Below are 7,360 nucleotides of genomic sequence, written 5' to 3' on the forward strand. Positions count from 1 at the left end.
CTGTCCAATAGTAATCCAATAAGACAGAGAGGAAAAGTAGAAACAAGCTGGAAAGCGTCTGTGTCTTTGAATTACTACATAGCAGAGAACCACCCAGAATCCCTACACAAACCAGAACATTTGCATTTGTTGGAGCAGGAAATAAAACTCTGTTTATTAAAGTCTAGTCATGGACCCCACAGAATGTTGCTTCAATGACAGACTTCATATACTAAGGTGCTCCCGTAAGATTATAGTAAAGCTGAAAATTTCCTATCACCTAGTGACATCATAGCCATTGTAATGCTGTAACACAACTCCTTACTCATGTGTTTGTGATGACGCTGGTGTAAGCCAACCCAATGCGCTGCCAGTCACATAAAAGTATGGCACGTCCATTTCTCTGCAGTACGTCATACTTGACCATGGTAAACAACCATGGTGCTGGTTTATGTATTTACTACTCTATACTTATTACTATTTTAGAGTGTACTCTTTCTACTAATAATAAAAAGTACTGCTAAAAACCAATATATTCTGTTATGTCAACAGCAGTCTCAGATATCTGTTTTCAGCCTCCCGACTGTATCCTTTTCTCTTGTGCTTGATTTAATCTTGTGTCATTTTATAACTTTAGTGCAGCATGAGTGTGCAGTGTTTATAAAGTCCACAGCACTGAACAGTCATGTCCCCAGCCCTCACACTCACTCACCTCAGTCACTGAGGCACTGATAATGAGGTGACTAAATAAAACAGAAATCTGTATCTAGAAACAGGGTTCTGTGATAACAAATCTTTTTGTGTAGTTGGCTTCGTATTCAAGAATTGTATTTGTTAATACAAATTTCCAATGTTGCTGCACATGGTCACTTTCTTCACGAGAAAGTAGTGAGTTTTTCCTTGAAAGACTGAATTCTGGAAAGACCTATGTTTTGTATCAGTGACATTTTTGATAAAATTATTAACTTAGATAACATGATTATATGACTCTCTGCTGAAAGCTATTAGGTACAAAATTGGAAAACAATGCCATAGTCACATGTGCTGGCTGATATTGACTATTTTTGTCAAAATATGACAAGGAAGAGAGGAATTAAAAAATAGAATCAGATGATGTATAAGTAGAAAAGAAAGCATATAAAGCTTCTATAAATCCATGATCCTTCCATGTTAGGAAATCAGATGCAACCGTAACTCTAACATTTGAAAGTAAGATTTTTAAAGCCTTTGAACAGTGTCAATACTTCCCAATGAATGAGGTGATCAGAGCCTTCCACGGATAGAGACATTGTGGCAAGGGAGGAATGAGATAAAGGACACCTGAAGGTTATGGCTAAGAAAGAACTTTAAGATTGGTCAGTAAAACATCTTAGTGATGTGAACAGAGTCGTGAGGAAAGTCTACTGTCTGAGGAGTAAGGAGCCCAAGCTAAAAATAGCCTTTAATTTTAAAATGTCTTTTTTTTTTCATTTTTATTTGAGAGAGAGAGAAACATTGATTTGTTGTTTCGCTTACTCATGCATTCATTGGTTGCTTCCTGTATGTACCCTGACTAGGGATCAAACTCACAACCTTGGTGCCTTGGGACCACGCTGGAACCAACTGAGTAACCCAGCCAGGGCAAAAATAGAGTGTTCGTTAATACAAATTTCCAATGTTGCTGCACTTGGTCACTTTCTTCATGAGAAAGTAGGGAGTTTTTCCTTGAAAACAATAACTTAACTCCCTACAGTATCCCTTTGTTTACTTCTAGGTCAAAATTGTGTACTACACAGTTAAACAAAAGAGTAAATATGTAAATACAAACATGAAACCTTAATGATTTTAATTTTATTGAAACATTTCTACAAGTAAAAAATTCAGGTTTGTTATTGTCGATGTTTTGGTGTCACATTTCCTCCAAATTTTTTCTTTCCCATATTTAAATGGAATTTAAACATATCTCAAAATCTTTTCTATGATTTACAATAAGTGATTAGCCTTCTCTTAAGAAAGGTCAAGTTGACTTTCAATCAAAATAAGAACAAACTATGTGAAGAATAAGATGATCAGGGAAAGAAATGCCCCTCTTGAGTGTTCATGAGACAGACTTTTAGTAGAAAAGCAAGGAAAAAAACTTCCACGATGTGCATAAGAGAATGCTGGACATACTATCTTTGAGAAGTTTTTCCTGTAGAATTGTGTCTAATGGCCCTCAAATTCTTGAATATCCTTCAATGGCTTTCTAATGGAAGAACAAAAGGAGGTACAAAAATTATATAAGTCTAGGAAATTGCCTACACTTCTTTATTATTTTGCCACCCCTTTCCTCAATTGTCCTGTACAATATTATTTCATGACTTTGAGTGTTACATTTCCAACTCCTCTCTGCTTTCCTCTTCCACCTGGGCTGCATGACTACAATTTTCCGGAGTATTTGAGACATGCATATGTTGATTTTTCTTTCAAAAAAAAAAAAGTATCTAAAAATAGGAAGCTACTGCTGCAGGAATTAAATAGCCTTTTGCTTTCTGTTTCATGGTCAACTCAAAGTAAAGATTAAAGTTCCATTAAATCTCTTTTTAATAGTATAAGTGCCCTGATGAAATTGTCTCACTATACAAAACCATTATGTTAGACACAAATTAAGGCACACACAAGACATTACAATGGTATTTAGAGTGAAATATTTATGAAGTGATTTAAATACTAATGACACAGCATTCCTAAAGGAGCCACAAAATTAAAGGATAAGAACATTCCACACCAGCACCACAGTCCTTGAGTCTGCTGCATGTTGCATATATTGCTTCTCATTACTCAATTCTTAGAAGTGCAGCGGGAGATAGAAGAGAAAAAGGATGTGTGGGAAGGAAGGACTGGATTTGAAGGACGTAGCCTATTTACCCTTGACTCTTATAACCAAATCAGCAGCACCTCATTGGTCAAAAATCCACTTATGTAGTGATTTCAACTCAGACACAATCTTGTCATTCTTAATGGAGAGAATGTATACTGCTACTGGATAACAATAAATAAATGTCAGCTCTATCCTGTCATCGTTAATTCACCTTACAACTCTCTGCCCCTGCCATTCACAGCATGTTGGTGATCTATTTATTTGCAAGATAGCTGATATGGATCTAGTTGTCACAGGGAGAGACTACACTGTCCAGCTAAGTTAATGCATTTCCTTCCAGGTGTACCTATCTTATCAAGAACAAGTCCTTCCCAGATGTCCTCCAGCAGACTTTTCCTGGTTCTCATTGGCTAAGTCTGGTCAACATGTGCATGTGAACTTGATCATTACTGATCCATCTCTTGTGTTGAGAAGATTTCCTGAGCACATGCACCTACAGATGACAAATAATAAAACAAAACTGACTTATTGCCCATGAGGAGGAAGAAGCTGAGTTGCTTTTAATTAGAAAACTAGCTGTAGTTGTCGTAACTCTAAAGCATGTTTTTTAAAGTTAAATAAATATAGAGAAGAAATCAGAAAATCATAGAATTGAATGACTATATTTTAAATCTTTAGTCAGGGTTGAGTATTAAAAGCCATTACAAAAAATTAATAATTTACCAACTCTTAACTTATTTATAATTCCAACATTTGGTAAATTGATTTTTTTAAAGATACATTTATTCAGCATCATGATCAGACTATTACATTTAGCAATCAACAGCATAGGTGCAAAAAAAAAAATCTACACTAAAACCCTTGGTGGGAATGCTTTACACTTTCCACAGAACAGAAACTAAAATAACCTGTTATACAATTAATCACAAATACAGTCCTCGAGATTTTTTGCCCATTTGCATGAGTATTGTCTAACACAGTGATGGCGAACGTATGACACACATGTCAGAGGTGACACATGAACTCATTTTTTTGGTTGATTTTTCTTTGTTAAATGGCATTTAAATATATAAAATAAATATCAAAAATATAAGTCTTTGTTTTACTATGGTTGCAAATATCAGAAAATTTCTATATGTGACACGGCACCAGAGTTAAGTTAGGGTTTTTCAAAATGCTGACACGCCGAGCTCAAAAGGTTTGCCATCACTGGTCTAACATATGTCTTCTTTGTAGCAGCTAGGCCCTGCGACCACTGTGCTTGGCTGAGTTCACATATCTGTTGTAACCTGTAGCTTCCCTGTCACTTCTCTGGCTCTCCTCTCCTGCCAAGCCTTGTTTCCTGGCAGTAATTAAAACCTCTGACACTGCCAAAGCTACTGCTGCTGCTGGAACCGCCATAGCCACCTTGGTTTCGTGGTTTGGCTAAGTATTGACCTCCACCACCATAAGGGCCAGAGCTTCTGCCTCCAAAGTTTCCTACTTTCATAGGCCCAACATTTGAAGATTGATTGTTGTAATTGCCAAAATCATTGTAGCTTCCACCACCTCCAAAATTGCTTCCATCATTACCAAATCCATTATAGCCATCTCCACTACCACCATATCCACCGCCACCACGGCTGCCACTGAAGCCACCTCGACCACTGAAGTTCCCTCCACGACCAGAGTTGTTGTTTCCACCAAAACCACCTCCACAACCACCTCTGAAGTTTTCAGAACCACTTCGACCTCTTTGGCTGGACCAAGCACTAGCCATCTCTTGCTTAGATAGAGCTTTCCTTACTTCACAGTTGTGGCCATTCACAGTATGGTATTTCTGAATGACAATCTTGTCTACAGAGTCATGGTCGTCAAAGGTTACAAAAGCAAAGCCTCTCTTTTTGCCACTGCCTCGGTCAGTCATGATTTCAATCACTTCTATCTTCCTATACTGTTCAAAATAATCTCTTAGGTGATGTTCTTCACTGTCTTCTTTAATACCACCGACAAAAATCTTTTTCACAGTTAAGTGGGCACCAGGTCTTTGAGAATCTTCTCTTGAGACAGCCCTCTTTGGTTCCACCACTCTTCCGTCCACCTTGTGTGGCCTCGTGTTCATGGCTGCATCCACCTCCTCCACAATGGCACAGGTGACAAACCCAAAGCCTGGTGTCTGGAGCACTTGGTGTTTGGATCTCTCATCACCACACAGTCCGTGAGCGTTCCCCATTGCTCAAAATGGCTCCTCTGACTCTCATCGGTTGTTTCAAAGCTCAAACCTCCAGTAAAGAGCTTCCGCAGTTGCTCCAGCTCTTTGGGCGACTCAGACTTAGACATGATGACTACAACAGGGGAAATTCCAACGATGCTTATACCGCGGCGTTCACCAGCAGAAAGGAGTGATCTAAGGAACGTATCTCAGTAAACTGATTTCTTAAAACTTTTAACAGTTGAAGCAGCAATGTGAAGATAAGATTAAATAGATTAAGGCAAAGTTTTAGCTGTATAAAATAATATTGGATCAAATGTACGAGCCCAGATTAAAATACAATTTAAAAATAACACAAACAGTAATCATTATGACTTGGATTACATAACACTTTGTATCACAATAGCTCTTGAGATAGAAGTGTATGAAGACCCAAATGCAATATTATGTTTAATGTTTTAGATGATAATTCATATATATGAATCCCCAATGTTTTGAACATTGTGATAGGAAAGAGTAAATAAATCTCACATCTGTATGTTATAAACAGATATAATTTAATGTTTAAATTTGAAGAAATTATATTTCACTAAGACCTCACTTCATAAAAATTCCAAATAAATGAGGTGATTGGGAACTACAAAATAAAACAAAGAAAAATTCATAGTGATTATTTTAAGAGTGGTGTACTACAACAGTGTAGTGATTGTGCAGGATGGGTGGGTGAATGTGGAGGAGGGTATTGGGAAATAAATTGTGATGGAAAATAATAAATTTTAAAACTACAAAAAAGAGTGGTGTAGTAGACATACCTCTCATTAATGTATACTACTTACTTTTTATTATTAAATGTATTAGTTTTCATTCAAATGAAATATTTTCTATGCTTAAATACAAAACTCTTATCTAAGCAATTAAATTCATAAGATGGTTTCAATACTTACACTTAAAATATCAACATCCCATATTTCAGAGCTCCCATACTTTAGGGGATGCATATGTAAATGCAACTATGTAAATTGACCTAAGAGTTGCCTTGGTATTAAAAATAGTATGTACTTAAAGATATGATAGTTTGCAATATTTCCTGGAAGACAAAATTATTGTATTAAATTACTGACTATGAAAGTAGTTTAATATTTGCATTACATTAACAGAAGATGCCATTAAGTACATTTTATAACATTATTTAAATTAGATCAGAGTAAAAATATATTGAAACCATCTGGAAAGATGCTCTGTTAGAACACTGCATGAATGCATCCCAACCTAAGCCTACAGGAGGAATGTGATTTAGATGCTCCTGAGGAATTATTTAAATGGTTAAATGATAACAATACTCTAATTATCTAATTTCACTGATTGTTGACAGAACTTCAAAATTTTTACTTGGTTAATAATTGAAATGTATGAATCTTATCATACTAGTAAAGTACTATAACAAAAAGCACCTGAAACTGAGGCAAGAGATCGGAACTATTTCTAGTTCTGATATTAAATACTTCAGTGTTTTTGACCAATATATTCCTCTTTTTGGGTCTCCAATTGTTATTTATCTGATGATAAAAATGATAAGAGTTGAGCTAACATAGCTCAAGCATTCTATAAGATTATGGAACAAAGAGGTTTTAACCACAGTCATGTCATACACAGAATTTTTATGTCATTTGTACTTTTTGATATTGAACTAAAGTTTGTAATTTAAAAAAATATATATATTTATATATTTTTATATATTAATATATATATATATATGAAAGAAAAGGGAGAGAGAGAAATATTAATGATCAGAGAGAATCACTGACTGGCTGCCTCCTACATGCCCCACACTGGGGATCGAGCCTTCAACCCAGGCATATGCCCTGTCCCGGAATCAAACCGTGACCTCCTGGTTCATAGGTCGAAGTTCAACCACTGAGCAACATCAGCTAGGCTAAAGTTTGCCATTTTTAAATCATCATCAAGATATGTGATATTTTTATTTATTTTTAGAGAAAGTAATGGAGAGAGGGAGGGAGGAAAGGATGGAGAGAAGAAGAGAAGAAGAGAGAAACATCCATGTGAGAAAGAAACAGATCTGTTTGCCTCCCTTATGTGCCCTGACTGAAACTGCAACCTAGGTATGTGCCCTGACTGGGAATGCAACCCAAGACCTTTTGGTGTAAGTGCCCATCAGCAGATGAGTGAATTAAAAAATGGTGGTACATCTACACAATGGAATATTATGCTGATGTAAAGAGGAAGGAAATCCTACCATTTACAACAGCATGGATGGACCTGGAGAGCATTATGATAAGTGAAATAAGTCAGTCAGAGAAAGATAAATATCACATGATCTCACTCATTTGTGG

At 36.2% G+C, this 7,360-nt stretch overlaps 1 pseudogene across 1 annotated transcript; it reads right to left on the reverse strand.

The window, feature by feature from the left end:
* Positions 1 to 4,121: 4,121 nt before the first annotated feature.
* Positions 4,122 to 5,137, reverse strand: LOC308514382 (heterogeneous nuclear ribonucleoprotein A1-like; annotated as a pseudogene). Its single transcript has one exon. The product of its transcript is annotated as a heterogeneous nuclear ribonucleoprotein A1-like (transcript).
* Positions 5,138 to 7,360: the final 2,223 nt, after the last annotated feature.

The sequence above is a fragment of the Myotis nattereri genome, assembly GCF_964212035.1.
Source record: "Myotis nattereri genome assembly, chromosome: 2".
Lineage (NCBI taxonomy): Eukaryota > Metazoa > Chordata > Mammalia > Chiroptera > Vespertilionidae > Myotis > Myotis nattereri.